The sequence below is a fragment of the Diabrotica virgifera genome, chromosome 9 (genome assembly GCF_917563875.1).
Source record: "Diabrotica virgifera virgifera chromosome 9, PGI_DIABVI_V3a".
Taxonomy (NCBI): domain Eukaryota; kingdom Metazoa; phylum Arthropoda; class Insecta; order Coleoptera; family Chrysomelidae; genus Diabrotica; species Diabrotica virgifera.
In genome coordinates this window covers 51,900,387-51,917,572 of record NC_065451.1, presented here as the reverse complement: position 1 = coordinate 51,917,572, position 17,186 = coordinate 51,900,387, and the positions used below count along the sequence as shown (strand labels likewise).

The following is a 17,186-nucleotide window of genomic DNA, read 5'->3' as shown; positions in this document are numbered from 1 at the left end:
GGGTTAAATTTTCGTATGCAGTCTCTTGTTTGTCTTAGCCTATTTTTTATATTTTCTTCAATTGTTCCTTTATTTGATATTATGAAACCTAAATACCTGTACTTGTCTGTGTCTTTAATTTGTTTACAGTCTTCTGTTTCCAGCTATTTTATATCTGTATCTACATTCTTTGTATATTCCTATTTAAGTTTTCTCATCATAAAGCTGAGGTATCTGCATCTTGTGCGATCACTATTTTGGTCGTCAGCAAAACTTCGTATGCCCATTCTTTCGCACTTTATTTTCCATGATTTCAGGGTTTTTTTCAAGGAATATTTTGAATAAGGTAAGAGATGTGCAGCAGCCCTGTAGTAGTCCGTTTGTCGTCTTAAATGAACTGCATATATTATATTGTCCGTTTTGATAGCGGTTTTTGTAGAGTGCTTCTGTAGAGTGCTAGAGTACTAGATTCCAGGTATCGAGTCGCAGGCCTTCGCTACACTATTTGGTATTTATTTATTTTTTTTTTCGTATCTTTACAAATGTTGACGGTTGCCAGTCTGTTGGTATATTTTATTGAATAGACTTAAAAGAGAATGATTACCTTAATCGTCGAATAGCTTGATTATTTGAATGGAAATTTTATCTAGACCGGTTGCTTTCTTATTTTTTAGAAATTTTATAGCTCTTCCCATTTCATCGAAGGTTGTTTGGACCGGTCGGTGTATTTTCGATTTAAATTTATGTTCTATCGTCATCAAACAGTTCCTCAATATATTCTTTTCACCTCTCCAGTCTGTCTTGATTACTGACTATAATATTTCTTTGTTTATCAAGTAAAGTACTTGCAGTTGACCTATATGATCCAGTTATTTCTTATACCTTTTTGTACACATTAAATTTGTCATTCCCTCTCTGCAGTCTATTTCAATAAATGTGCTGCTGTGCCATTTTTTCTTTGCATCCCAGATTTTTCTTCTGATTTCTTTATCGATTTTGCTATATTCTTAAGTGTTTTTAATTTTTTTTTTTTTTTTCGCCTGTTGTCCACTAGTCTTATTATTTCATCAGCCATCCATTGTTGTTTGCGTTTATTAATAATTTTATAATTTTTTGTTGTTTCTTGCAGAATGGTTTCGATCTAATTCCAGTGGTCTTCGATGTTATGCTATGCATTATTCTGCAACAAGCAAATAGCGACAGAACAATATTTAAATGTCCTTTTAAATATGCCCAGCGATATTAATATTTCAAAGGACTCTATAGTCCGTCTCACTTGACTTTACAGTATAAGGAACATAGGCAAAGCAGTTCTTATGGTCGTTTTTAGCTCGGTGATATTATCAAAATAGTCGAGGAAATAAAACTGAAAAAATGGCAAAACCTCGCAATTTTTTCGTCCAGCATCGATTTATACAAAAATTTGGGATTATGCTCATTTCACCCTCTAATTCATTTTCTATGTTGAGCCGTTGTACGCTTTTGGTTTTTTAAGGGTGAAAACTACCCCCAATTGTAAAATATTATAAAATAACATTTTAAACTTTAATAATGTCAACATTTCATTCTTATTACTTACATAATGATTGTTTTATGCTTTAAGATATAATATCGTAATATTTCAACCCTTACAACCACCCTTGTTCAAACTATATATAAAAAATTGACTTATCCTAAAATAATAATTTCGGCTTACATCGATTTACACAAAAATTTGAGATTAGGATCATCTCACCCTGTACTCTGTACTTCATATTCTGTATCATGCTCAAGGGCGTAGATTATTTTTAGGGGTGTAAACTACCCCTTATTGTCAAAAATGATATAAAATCATTATAAACTTTAATATGGATAAAATTTTGTTTTAATTCGTTAAATAATGATTGTTTTATGCTAAAGGATACAATATCATATTTCAACCCTAAAAAACCACCCTTAATAACATTGCAATTTTTATAAGTATGTAGATAATTTAATAGATTTATACAGAAAAAAAACAGTAGAATTAAAGAATTACAAAAACATTTATTTACACAAAAATACGAATTTACAAATATGTACAAATACAAATACGAATAGTTTTTTAGTCACCTTCCAGTATAGGAACTAGTTCTGTGGTATTATATACATTGAAAATAAGCGGACTATTCTAATTTTTCGAAACAAAAATTGTTCTATAATCATAGCTCCTTTATTTTTGGCGGTAACAAGTCTTTTCAAAAATAATTTTGTAGGATTTTAAAAGAGCTATAAAACTATGTAAATTAAATTCCATAAGATCCGTTAGTTTTTAACTGGGGTGGGTTTAAAAGGCTCGATAAGGGGATGTTTGCTCGTAAATAGAGGTTTTAAACAGCTATATCTCACTATATTTTCACTGTAATGAAAATCTATGCATAAAGAAATTTTAGCTATAAAAAAAGACACAATTTAGTAATCTCTCATTTTTTTCGTATCTCTAGTATTTTCGGAGATATTTTGAAGAAAATGGTGAAAAATACGAAATTGCAAAAAATCAGTTTTTTTTAAACTCAAATTTTTCTAAAATTAGGCCTTTTAAATGGGTCAAACTTCTTGGATGTATTGATAATACAAATATAAAAGGAATTACAGAAAGGTGAAGACAAATTTTTAATTAGGACGGTAGTTAGGGGTCGATTTCACCGATTTTTCATAAAGAAAAGCAGGTACCGAACTTTTTTGATCATAAGTCACTCAATTTTTATGCTAGAAACTTTTTGTTTGTTTTCTTTTGAAAGGTCTAATTGTATCATTGAAAAAATATTATCCAAGTTTTCCTCGAAAATCCAAAATTATCCCGTTATTTGGCTTTGAATATTTCAAATTATATATTTGACGAAAAAAGCTAACCTTTAACATGCTGTATCTCGGTTTGTACTTGTCGGAAAAATATTATAGAAAAAGAATTTGGTTTGTATTACCAAAAGACATAATTTCGATAGCTATAGTTTTTAATAATTCTCAAAAACCTCTCTAAAAAAGTGGATTTTTTCGTCGAAAACTTGAACCGCGAATAACTCGAAAAATATTAGTGTGAAACACATTTTTTGCTTAGAATTACGTTTTACACCGATTTCCATGATTAAAATTTAATAAAAAATTCCAATCCCCCGAGATAGGGTGGCAACCAGCCCCAAGGTTTTAGCGTACAGCGGCATGATATAGAAAATTATCCTTGGACTATTCCAGTGGCGGCCCGCGAGGTAGTGCCACAGAGCCATGGCACTACCTTGCTAACTATGCAGAAACATATTTTTTATCTTCAAAACTTTTTAATTCCTGTTAATTTTTTTGCGTGTATTTCTTTTGATCTTCATAAATTATATAAAATATGGCAACTATGGGCGTAATACAATCCCTGCCGACAGCGGAGAGTATTCGACAGGAGAATCTCCTTCGTGCCGAAGTCAGTACTGGCACGACTAAAGAGAGAAAGATTTTACGAGCATTCTATGTAAGTGACAGAGGAAGAGCTATATTGGACTATTAGTATACCTTAAAATTAGAATCTCTGTGCCAGGCACGAGGGTATGATGCCAGGTCTATTTATTTTGAGTTTCTTTACGTGCTGGTTTGTCGCTTTATTATGTATATTTTCTGTTAAAAAGTTTTTGTATTTATAACTAAACTTTTAGTACATCATGATCGTGGGTATTTTGATAATATTTTGATTATTTCTCAAGTTTAATTTATTAATTGACAATGAAAATTAGTATCTTAAAAAATTTTTTTGGTGGTTTTTCGTTAGAAAAAAAAAACTACAAATGTTATAAGGTGTTGTGGAGCTTTCGAGTTAGCTTTAAGAAGTCACGACGAAAAAGAAAATTCAGAAAATAGAGGCATATTTAAGGAGCTGGTCAATTTTAGCGCCAAATTAGACAACGACTTAAAGGTTCGTATTATTCAAAGTCCCAGACCTTTCAAAGGCCTCCCTTCTCCGGATATTTAGTTTCTTCTAATTTATTTATGTCGGAGAAATTTTCTGCGTATAAGCATCAGTTTTTCGAATCATTTCTTAATGAAACATGGAGACAATTTTAATTTTTAAGCAAAACTCGGTTTAAAACTGGATTAGAAGTAGGTACTGTATTAGCGAGACGAATTAAGTACTACCTTTGGGGCTGTTTCGCTATCGGTTTTATTGTAGAGGGAAGGTTTAAAAAGCACATTTAAAGAAACTGTTAAACTTTTAAGTATTTTAGTTACCATTCCTATATCAACATCTGAAGCAGAACGCTGTTTTTCGATGTTAAAACATAGTGATTTAGGTATGCTATCTGCAGAAAAGCATTTTGTAAATTGTATTGATAATTTTAATTATAAACTCATTAAAAACTTTGCAACAAAAAAATAGAAGAATGAACTTCATATATCGTAAACTTTAAAAGTGACATTACAAAAATTTGTGCATGTGTGTGAATAATGAAATAGTATTATTTTTATAAATTGGTAAATAGAGACTAAATCGTAATAACAATTTTCTAGCACTATCACTATCAGAAGTAAATGCTTGTAGTAGGTTAAGGGGTTTTTATTACATATTAATTAATTTACGGAACGGTTTTGATCAATGTTGGACAATTGCTTGGCACCTCAGATCAATAAACTTAAGATACATAAGATAAAAGTATCCGCGCATATTTTTTTTTAGTTTTTGTTGTCAGTATACCTTTTTTTGACAATATCGTGAATCCGTCACTCAAAAGTTTGGCGCCCGAGTTCTGGCACTACCTTCTTAAAGTGGTACGAGCCGCCACTGGACTATTCTCTACTTTCTGTGAAAATTTCAAGTAAATCCATGCTGGACGAAAAAATTGCGAGCCAAAATACTTCATTTCCTCGACTAAAAAGAATTTGTAATCGAACATTAGAGACATTAAATTAAAACTGTTTTAGAAAGTCAATCTACAAAAATTTTAGGATTCATATGCCTTTAAGGTGTGTGTAAATACGTAGGATGTAAAACACGTGAGTAGCGATAAATGCGTTTATTGATATAGACGAACACAAGGATATATTTCAATCCCGGGAGCACCGCCGAACACTGTAACTGATAAATGATACGCGATTAGCTGAAGACTGAATGAGAACTCTCTTTCTAGGCCCAAGAGCCTAGTTTTATATAAGCTTAAATTGGGTCATAGGTGACGCTAGTCCCCCGTGATTTGTATATCTAATTAAGGTAAATAATTCTACTTTTGTCAGCAGTTTCGTGACATTTCCAAATTATATTGTTGATAATTGACCAATTTGTATCTAAACTAATTAATCTACGTGCGTGAATATAAAATAAATAAATTCGTGCGGTCTACTGGGTGATAAAATAATTCTGTTCAATATCGAATATGAAATCTGAATATTTATTATTGGACATACTGCTCGCCGGAAGCTGTCCCAATTATCAGTGTTCGAGGTTTACAAGTATAACATAAATATAAAATATAACAACCATATCTCCAATATGACAACATACATAATTTATTAATAAGTAGTTTAAGAATAATCAATATTTTTCCAACTGTTAACTTAGCTTTCACCGTCCGACTCTATATTTAGATCAAAATTGGGACTACTAGATGAAAAAGTGTTGAGGGGGATGTCGGCTTTGGAAGTCGACGGGAAGGCGTCTTTCCGGTTACGAGCTAAAGAAGTTACCTCGTGGTCGGGTGTCTGCCTAAGTGCTTTGCCTGAGCGACATTTTCGTATACCAGGACAGTATCTCCACAATATGAGCAGACCAATCACCACAATCGAAGTAATGACCCCGGTGGCCGTTAAATAAGTCCAATGTGGCTCATGTATCTTTCGCCAGGGCGTATGCGCTACTTCTTGCTCCAGACTTTCTTCGTCCAATAGTATAGTACGGAATTCATCGCCTTGTGTGTTAATGTGTGTGGGTTGAATCGTATTTAACAGATGTCTTGGCATCGTCAGCAACTGCGCTACAGGAGTGATCGGAGTCTTCAGGTAGCTGGTTATCGCTGTCTCCACCCCGCTGCTAGTGGGGAGTAATGTAATGTTTTTCGTTTGGGCGATGCATCGGGGCGAGAGTTTCAGAAATGAGACTCGCTCCAGAACTCTTTCGTTCCGATTTCCATCACAGATAATGGACAGGTGTATCGGAATCGGTGTGATTATTAACCAAAGGTTGGGTGTACCCATCTTACTCCACTGAGCTTGATGTATTGCCCGGGTAACCACTGGACATGTGCTATTCTTAGATCGCTCATAAATTTCTTCCAGTATACAGTTTGGTTTGGTATCCATGTTCATTACGGCCGTTGGAGAGCACGCTATCTGTGCCCGTGCCAGCTGTAAGCATCTTGCTTTATCTTCTGCGGTCAATTCGAAGTAGTGGAGAGTGTTATAATCTACAATCAGTAGATTTCTTGGGGCGACAAACGAATGCAATACTGACCCCTCGACCTTAAGTGGTATCGCGGTGATCTTGAGCATGCTGTAATTATTTCTCCCTGTCACTATGAAGTAGCCGATGACCTTTATATACTTGTCGTCATGGCTGACCTCTGTTTCTATAATGGGTTGTCGTCGTATTTCCACTCCTTGTGGTAGTATCTTCCCCGCTCTTTCTATTAACTTGGTTATTTGACCCGGCTTTATTATATCAACGAAATGGCCGTGGTTGTAGTGCAGGTTTAATATTCCCTCGTAAAATTGAATATATTCGGTTATGAACTCCGTAACTTGTAATGCTATGGTTTGTATTCGTAACGTGCTATATTCGGTTTCTAGTCTTAATGCTTTGTCTTCTACTTCATTGAGCCCTTTTGATATTTCTTGTAGGCCTGTGAATAGTGCTTTGTTAAACTTGTTCATCTGTTCATTTATCCTCATCTCCGTGTGGTTTATTGACGTTATTGTCTCTAACATTATCTTTGCCTGATGCTGTGACCCCTTTATTAATTCTCTCTGGTTTTTGTCTAGTGTCTCAATGTCACTATAGGCTTCGTCGTTCACTCCAAATATGGAGGTTAATATTGTGCCTAATATTCCTCTTTTTTCTCTTCCTTTTATTTCTACTGTCAACGCTTCACTTATTGACTCCGCCTTCCTTTGTCCTTCCTCTAACTTCCCTATTATCTCCTTACAATTTACGATTTTTGTCTCTTGGCACAGATCCCGTATGCCTTGTATCATACTTCCTATCAGTTGATGCTCCTTTTGAACTCTTCCTTTTTCGATTAGCACTTTTATTCGGAATGTTCCTCGATCTATGTAAACCTCTCCAAGGTCTTCAGTAAATAACCCTGGTTCCGGATTATATATTTTATACAGTTCTGCATTCATGGGTTTCAATAGTGTTAAAAACATTATTGCGATTAATATTTTCTTCCATCTTGATCCTGATGAATTCTTTGGTTTTTCCTGTTTCTCTTCTTCTAATTTTATCAGCTTATGTATAGGTCTTTTTGTTATTTTCCCGTTTGCCTTTCTCACTGACACTACTCTGGTTAATCCCTCCGCTCCAGGGTGTGTTTCTATTACCCTTGCTAGTGGCCATCTACCTGGAGGTGTATCCTCTTCCTTAATTATGACTATTTCTTCTTTTTTTATGTTTGGGGGTGTTTTATGCCATTTATTCCTTTGTTGTAACTGTTGCAGGTACTCTTGCCTCCAAATCTTCCAGAAATCCCTTTTTATTTTTTCCAATATTCGCCACCTTGCTGGCATCTTCAAGTACGTCGTGAGCTCTTCTTCCCGATTCGGTGATACAATTTCTTTCCCTATAAGGAAGTGAGCTGGTGTGATTGCTATTTTTCCTTCTGGGTCTTCTGATGATTCACATAATGGTCTCGAATTCATACAGGCTTCTATTTGTGTTAGCACCGTACTCAGTTCTTCATATGTCAGTACTGTTTCCCCTATGATTCTTTTCAGATGATATTTCATTATTCGCACGGCGCTTTCCCACAATCCTCCGAAGTGTGGCGCATATGCAGGTATGACGTGCCACTGGGTGCCTAGTGCAATTAATCCTTGTTTTATCTCGTCCTCTAGGTTTTGATTTTCTTTTTTTAGTAAGTTTGCCGTTCCTACGAATGTGGTTCCGTTATCACTGTAAATGTTGACGCACTGTCCTCTGCGTGCCGTAAATCTTTTGAACGCCGCAATAAATGCATCTGTAGACATATCACTTACTACCTCAAGATGTACTGCCTTTGTTGACAGACACACAAATACTGCAATGTATCCTTTATAACTCCTTTGTCCTCTGCCTTTCGTAGTACTTATTTTTATCGGCCCGGCGTAATCTATCCCTGTATTCGTGAAAGGATGACTCGGGTTCACTCTGTCCTCCGGCAGGTCTCCCATTAACTGTTGTGCTACTTGTCCTTTATACCTCCTACACTTTATACATTTAGTTAACTGACTTTTCACGGTTCTTCTTCCGTTTATTATCCAATATTTCCTCTTTATGTATTGTAATGTCTCTTGTAGTCCGCTATGTAGATTTTTTGTATGACTGTCCGATATAATTAACTTTGTTAATGCGCTGTCCTTAGGTAAAATTATAGGATGTTTTTCCGCGTACTGTAGCTTCGTGTGCCTTAGCCTTCCGGTGACTCTTAGAATCCCTTGTTTATCCAGGAACGGTACCAATGATGCTAATTTGTTTTTCCTGTCTAGTTGCTGTTTCTTTTCCAGTTTATTTATTTCTAGCTTGAAGTTGTTAATTTGTGTGAGTTTTATCACTTTTAACAATGTTTCCTCTAATTCTCGGACTGTAAGTTGTCCTTGAGTTTTGTCCTTCTTTTTGCAGTTGTTTGCAAATCTCATACAATATGATACCACTCTTCTCATTTTTTCTAAATTCGAGAATCTCTCGCATATATCTTCCTTTATCGTTACCATGTGCGTCGTTACTTTCGTTTTGACTTCCTCCTCATTTGTTTCAGGTATATCCTCTGCCGGTAACCTCAGTGCTTTTTTACTCGTTAGCCAAGTTGGTCCCTTCCACCATAACTCTGCTTCTAATAACTCTGAAGCGGTACTTCCACGTGAGAGGATGTCCGCTGGGTTTTCTTTCGTATCCACTTTATGCCAATTTTCTGGTGCTATAACTCCTTTTATCTCCTCTACTCTGTTGGCGACGAACATTTTCCATCTTTTTGATGATCCCTTTATCCAAGCCAGGGTTATTGTTGAGTCCGACCATGCATATATTGCCATGTTCTCCCTGTTCAATGCTTGTAGGGTTTTCTTCATTAAATTTGCTAATAGTACCGCGGCACACAATTCCAATCTTGGTAATGTCGTTTTCCCTTTCAATGGTGCGACTTTAGATTTTGCTATCAATAGATTTGTTTTAATTTCCGGGTCTAATACCCTAGAATAAATAACCGCTCCATATCCTTTCAGAGACGCATCTGCGAATCCATGTAGTTCTACTCTGTTTGTTTTATTTAAATTGTTCCACCTGGATAATGTTATTCTCTCAAGATTTATTAATTGTGCCTGATATGCTTTCCACCGGCTTTGTTGCGCGCTAGTTAATTCTTTGTCCCAACTGGTCTTTTGCTCCCAAAGTTCTTGTATGAACATTTTCGCCTGAATTACTACTGGTGCTATCCATCCTAATGGGTAATATAGTTTTGCTACTTCTGACAGTATGTGTCTTTTCGTTATTTTCTTTGTCGTCGTTATTTCTATCTTGAATCTGATTGTATCTTCTTTGGGTGACCAATGTATTCCTAACGTCTTTCGTATTTCTTCTTGCTTGAATGCTTTTGAGTCTACATTGCTCATTTCTTCCGGTACGTTCTCCATTATTTTTTCTTCGTTGCTCAACCATTTTCTAAGTGTAAATCCACCTTTCTTAAAAATTTGTATTAGTTCCTTTTGGGCTGCTTCTGCCTCTTTTAACGTCTCCGCTCCTCCTAATATATCGTCTACATACATGTTTTCTTTTATTATTTTCGCTGCTGTAGGGAAATTCCCTCCTTCATCCTCTTGTAACTGTTATATTGTTCTTAATGCTAAAAATGGTGCTGCGGCCGTGCCGTATGTCACCGTCTTCAATTTATATTCTTGCACTGGATCCTTTGTGTTCTTTCTCCAGAGTATTTTTTGATACATTTGGTCTTCTTCTGCCATTCTGATCTGTCTAAACATTTTCTCCAGATCCGCTGAGTATGCTACCTTATGGGATCTCCATCTCAATAGTATATCTGTCAAATCCTGTTGTAATTTTGGCCCCGTGTGCATAATATCATTTAGGCTTACTGTTGATGAGCTTTTACTTGATGCATCAAACACGGCTCTTATTTTTGTTGTAGTGCTGTCCTCCTTTCTCACTGGATGATGAGGTAGGTAGTAACCTCCTCCCTGGACTTCCGCTATTGCCATATGACCTTGGTTTTCATAATCTTCCATGAATTGTCTGTAATTCGTTTCTAACTGTTTGTCTTTTGTGAACGTCCTTTCAAGTTGCATCAATCTGGCGAATGCCTGCTGCTTAGATTCTCCTAACTTTGTGACGTCTTCCTTAAACGGAATTCTCACTTCGTATCTACCTTCTTCATTTCTTTTTACTGTCTGACGATACATTTCTTCACATTCTTGCTCTTCTACTGATAAACTTGTTTCTTGATTCACTTCTTCTAATTCCCAGAATTTCTTTATTTGTATGTCCATTTCTTGTCTGGATATCATACAGCATACTTCTGCTTTAGTAGTCTCCCTTTCTTTCGCTATCCCCGAAATTATCCATCCTAGTTTGGTGTTTTGACTTAGTAGTCCATTACTTCTTCTGTGCATCCCTTCTGTCAATATGTAACTATATTCTTTTACTCCTAGCAATAAGTCTATTTTTCCTACCCTGTAGTATCTTGGGTCTGCCAGTAGCACATTCTTCTCGTTGTAATCCTGTAGGACTATGTCCTGTTCCGGTAAATCCCTTGTTATTTTCGGTAGTACCAGTGCCTCTATTTCCATCTCGAAGTCACTTTCGTAATGATTTCCGATCAATAGTTTCATACTCCAGTTGGCTGTCTTTTCCCCTGACGAGCCTATTCCGGATATGGTCGCCTGTATTGGCTGCCTTTTTGTTCCTAGCGCCGTCGCCGCTTGTTCCGTTATAAATGCACATTGTGACCCTTGGTCGATCAATGCTCTCATTATGTGAGGCTCTCCATTCGCATCCCTTACGCGTACCACTGCTGTGGCTAGTAATGCTTCACCTTCCTTATGGCTTGCACAGTTAACTGAGTTCTGTCCTCTTTGCTGTGTGTTGTTGTTTCTTTGCCCATTGTTCCCTTGCGTATTGTCTCGTCTTCCGTTATTTTGTTCTCTGGCGTTGTTGGAATAATTATTTCCTCCTCTGTACCTGTCCGATTGGTACCCGTTTCTTCTACTGTTTGATTCTCTTCCATTTCTTTCCTGTATTTGTTCTCCTCTTGTTTCATTTGTGTTTCTTCTGTTGCCTGTGTTTCCTGTTTCATAATGCAACGTTTGGTGGTGGTCTCCGCCACAGTGTTTGCACCTAACCTGTGAAAAGCATTGTTTCTCCTTCTTATGTGCTAGACAATTCGCACACCATTCTTTTTCTCGTATTATCCTGTTCCGGTCTTTTACCTTGAGTTCCAGAAATTCTCTGCAGTATGGTACTCCGTGATCTCCGTTGCATATCACGCAACCCATTCTTGTTTTCTTACCCGTTCCTCCTTGTTTCTCTTGTCTCTTTTCTGACTCCAGCAGTTCCAGTGTTTGGAATCGTCGCTGTAGAAACGTTTGTGTTGACTTGAACGTCGGTATCTCTCTACTGTCTCCGCTGTGGTTTTCGTATAGTCTCCTTGTCTCATTGTCCCATTTTGTTATGCTAATTCTCGCTATCAATGGGCTCCACGCTTCCGTGTCTGTTCCCAACCCTCCTATGGCTTCCAGGCACTCATGGAAGGTGTCATGTAGTGATTTCAGTGCTCTAGCGGAAGAATCCTTTACTTCCTGTGCTAGTAACATCCTGTCTATTAGTTTAAACAGTATCATCCTCGGATTCTCATATCTTTCCTTTAACATGTTCCATGCCACTTCGTAGTTGGCTTCGGATATGTGCAAGTGTTGTATCATCCTGTGGGCTTCCCCTCTTACTTGTGTTTTGAGGTACTGCATCTTCTCTGCTCTCGACAACTGTTCGTTTTCATGTATTACCTTTGTAAACAGATCGTGGAAAGTTCTCCACGTTTCATATCTTCCTTCATACATAGGGATTTTTACCTGCGGTAATGTTACTCCCTCTCTTCTCTGTGTGCTGTCTGGTCGTTGCATTGCAGGCCGCATTTTCTTTATCGTTTCCCTGACCTTCCTCCTTAGCTGATCTATCCTCTCTACTTCGTCACTGTCTATAACGTCTAGCTCATCATTTACTGTTGCTTCTATGATGAGTGTGTTTATTTTCTCCATGTGTTCTTTCAATTCTGCTTGCAGTTCTTCATCGTACTGCAACTCCTGTTCATATTCTTGTAATAAATCCTCGATTTTTTGTTTTCTTATTTGTATCTCCTTTCCTTTTGTTGTCTTTCCTCTTTTCAATATTCTTCCATATTCTTCCAATAGGGTTTTTCCCTCAATATATGTCTTAAAAACCTGCTCGTAGTATTTTGTTTCGAAGTACTTGTCTTTCGTTACTCCGCTTTCTAATAATTTCTCGTGGTTATGCCCAAACCTTGTCCAATAATCCTCTAATCTATCCTGACGCTCTTTAATGTATTGTTGATTCTTGCGAGATCCAGGGTCTCTCTTAAGAGACGACACCTGTTTAGAAATCTCTCCTCCAAGCTCAGCTTGCTTGTTCTGTAACGCTTCCATGTTTAAATCCACGTACTTTCTATTTTATGCAGTAATAAATGTTTTTACCGTATTTTTTCGTAACTATTTATATTTTCAATTTACTGTGATTCACCTTTTGCTGAATCGTAAATAGTAATTCTGTAGACCTTGCTGAGGTTTGCTTATTTATCTGTAGGTCAGTGTTATATGTGGGTTAATGTCAATCAAAGTATTATGTTGCACAGTTATAAATAGAATAATAAGAATACAACCTCTGTATTACGATGAGTATTTAAAATAATGCGATCTAAAATTATGTAAATGAAATACCAAGCACTATGAAATTATTAGGGTATAATGTTTTTTCTTTATCAACTTGTAACATAAAGAAATAGGTAGGTAGTAAATATTTGTAGGGCTAACCGTTTATTATTATTATATAGTCAAAGTATAGTTAATATATAAGGCAAATATAGTTAGAATCAATAAATAAATATAGGCAAATATAGTTAACAAAAATAAAAGAGTAAATAGTTAGTAAATATTTAAATTTATTTGAATGGCAACTATTGTATAGAATGCACTAAAATTTTTGTAAATATGTATAGGTCGAATAATTCGGTTTAAAATTGGAAAGAATATTGCGTTATACGATACGAAATAGTTGGAAAAATGTTAATTTGTTCAAAAACTTACGGTTTTTTTTTCTTTTTTATGTTTCTGGACTGGCTCTGCATGCGCACCTGGATATGCCCTCTGACCTGCAGTTTTCTTTCTGGATCTGCAGTAACTCTTCTGGATACGGCTTCTGACCTGTATTTTTCTGGATACGGCTTCTGGCCTGTAGTTTTCTGGATACGGCTTCTAACCTGTATTTTTCTGGATACGGCTTCTGACCTGTAGTTTTCTGGATACGGCTTCTGACCTGTATTTTTCTGGTTACGGCTTCTGACCGTTATTTTTCTGGATACGGCTTCTGACCTGTATTTTTCTGGTTACGGCTTCTGACCGTTATTTTTCTGGATACGGCTTCTGACCTGTAGTATTCTGGATACGGCTTCTGACCTGTATTTTTCTGGTTACGGCTTCTGACCTGTAGTTTTCTGGATACGGCTTCTGACCTGTATTTTTCTGGTTACGGCTTCTGACCTGTAGTTTTCTGGATACGGCTTCTGACCTGTATTTTTCTGGTTACGGCTTCTGACCGTTATTTTTCTGGATACGGCTTCTGACCTGTAGTTTTCTGGATACGGCTTCTGACCTGTATTTTTCTGGTTACGGCTTCTGACCTGTAGTTTTCTGGATACGGCTTCTGACCTGTATTTTTCTGGTTACGGCTTCTGACCTGTAGTTTTCTGGATACGGCTTCTGACCTGTATTTTTCTGGATACGGCTTCTGACCTGTATTTTTCTGGATACGGCTTCTGACCTGTATTTTTCTGGTTACGGCTTCTGACCGTTATTTTTCTGGATACGGCTTCTGCTTCGCTCTGGTTCTGTTCTCCCAGGCCTAGTGTCGTCTATTTGCTACTGATTTCGATTGGTGTGGACTGTACTTGTAGGCCTCCTTTTTTTCTCGATAAGGACCATGTGTAAGTACGTAGGATGTAAAAGACGTGAGTAGCGATAAATACGTTTATTGATATAGACGAACACAAGGATATATTTCAATCCCGGGAGAACCGCCGAACACTGTAACTGATAAATGATACGCGATTAGCTGAAGACTGAATGAGAACTCTCTTTCTAGGCCCAAGAGCCTAGTTTTATATAAGCTTAAATTGGGTCATAGGTGACGCTAGTCCCCAGTGATTTGTATATCTAATTAAGGTAAATAATTCTACTTTTGTCAGCAGTTTCGTGACATTTCCAAATTATATTGTTGATAATTGACCAATTTGTATCTAAACTAATTAATCTACGTGCGTGAATATAAAATAAATAAATTCGTGCGGTCTACTGGGTGATAAAATAATTCTGTTCAATATCGAATATGAAATCTGAATATTTTTATTATTGGACAGGTGAAACAGTAGCGATCAACAGGTAGCGAAAACGCGTTCCAAGATTGTGGCTGTAATTTTGAATATTTTTTCGAGATATTTGGCACACGTATTCGTAATATAATAAAGAATGGCGGTACAGAGCCCAATTTGAAAAATATATTAATATGTGGAAATTACTCTGTAATTAAATACAATATTAAAAAAACGAGCCTTAACCGCCATTAAAAAGAACAAAAAAATACACTTTCTTCAAATAAACTTTTTTATCCGATGCCTAGATTTTGTGTCATTTTGGAACTACTAATGAAATAAAAAATTTTAGTAGTTCCAAAATGACAAAATCTAGGCATCGGATAAAAAAGTTTATTTGAAGAAAGTGTACTTTTTCGTTCTTCCTAATGGCGGTACAGGCTCGTTTTTTTAATATTGTATTTAATTACAGAGTAATTTCCACATATTAATATATTTTTCAAATTGGGCTCTGTACCCCCATTATTTATTATATTACGAATACGTGTACCAAATATCTCGAAAAAATATTCAAAATTACAGCCGCAATCTTGGAACGCGTTTTTGCTACCTGTTGATCGCTACTGTTTCCTCTTAAGTCTATTTGATAAACTACAGTTATTACGCATATGAATCCTAAAATTATAGATTCCCAAGTAGCACCGAACGGGTTTATTAAGTATGCTAAGGATGCTTTAAAACAGTAGAATAAAACTACCATTAATACCATTTGGTTTTTAAGTAAACCTTAAGGTTGCAATAAAACTGCTTTCAGTCTAAAAGGGCCCACACTGAAAGTGGTCAATAAAACCAAAAATAAAAACCTCCTTAAAACTTTGTTTTCTTATACAACTGGTTTAAAAGCTACCGTGAAGGTACTTTTAAAACCATGTTAAAAGACACTTTAAGGTAGGCAGTTATATAGCGAACTTAAAAAGGTTTCTTAAACGGAGACTTTTAAAGACAATTTACCTTATTATAAACATAAACTCTAAATTAAAATGAATCTTTAAAACCATATACACCATATAGACCAACAAATGTTGACATGTGTTATGATTGGTAGATACGTATTTGTAACCGTAAAATAATAAAATGTACTTGGTTATTTCGGACTGCCAAGACAGAAAAACACTTGCGCATTCAACTTGATTGATAATGTTAACAAAAATAGGTCTAAATAAATCATGCGCCCTAAAATTTCTGATATTTGGCGATTAAAAAATAATACAAAAAAATTTTTTGATCCGAAAAATATGAATTTAAAGGAAAATTAATTTTATCTACAATTTTAATGTTTTACTGTTAAAATAAATCGAATTTATGTAAGTCACTTATTTATATTTTTTATGTAAGCTTTATATTGTAATCTATCATGGCTTTCAGCATCTCTAGAAAGCAATATGGCCGAAAACAAAATAAAATTATTTAGTCTATTTATTTTATACCTTTCCAAGAGCATAATATCCTACATAAAAGCAAGATTGCCTTGGAATTAAAGCCGTTTAGTTTTAATGCCTCTGTCAATAATGCCACTTGGTTTTATTGTGAATCTAACCTAAAATTGAGGCGTCGTATTGCTGTGTGTGTTGTATTCTTTTGTTAAAATGACCAGTTAGTTTATATCTTAAGTACTTGCGACTCATTTCTTTCATAATAACTGTACTTCCACTTTTTACAACACACTACACCACTGCTTCGCTCTAAAACAAATGGTCGACCATTTTGTACATGAAAGAAGAGGGGATTAGTTTAGTTTTATTGTTTCTAATAAAAAGCATAATTTAGTCTTTACGAGAAACAAATTGATTCAGTTAAGAGCGTTAGGTTTTAATACAGCCTACTAATTGCTTTAAAAAAAGAAACTTTAAAGAAAACTAATGAAATAGCTTTTAGGCGCATTATTTACTGACATAATAGTCTTGAGATCAAATAGTTTTAATAAAAGGTTTTATTAGTAACATTAACATAGTCTTTAAAACTGCAATAAAACTAAAAAGTCATAAACTAGAATCTAATAAAACCAAACAGTCCGGAAGTTATTCATAAAACTGATTAGTTTTAGAGTGAACTAGGATGAAACCAATTTAAAACTACAATGAGACAAATGATCTATTAAGATTAATTAGTCTTATTTGATACTCTTATTAGATACTTTAAAACTAGTGACAAATGCTTAACAGTTTTAAAGTTATGGCAGTACATCTACAAAGTAACTTTAAAACCATTATTTTCTTATTTACCACAATAAAAATTTACCATCTTTAATAAAAATAAAATGTTTTTATTGTGCTACTTGAGTTGCCTTTTTAAAACACTTTTAATTTAATCTCTCTAATATTCGATTACAAATTATTTTTGATAAAATCGGCATCACCGCGCTAA

At 35.4% G+C, this 17,186-nt stretch overlaps 1 protein-coding gene across 6 annotated transcripts in view; it reads left to right on the top strand.

Moving 5' to 3' along the window:
- Positions 1 to 17,186, top strand: part of LOC114327196 (ATP-binding cassette sub-family C member 4) — a 206,232-nt gene that overhangs the window by 134,466 nt on the left and 54,580 nt on the right. The gene's annotated exons all lie outside the window — the stretch shown is intronic.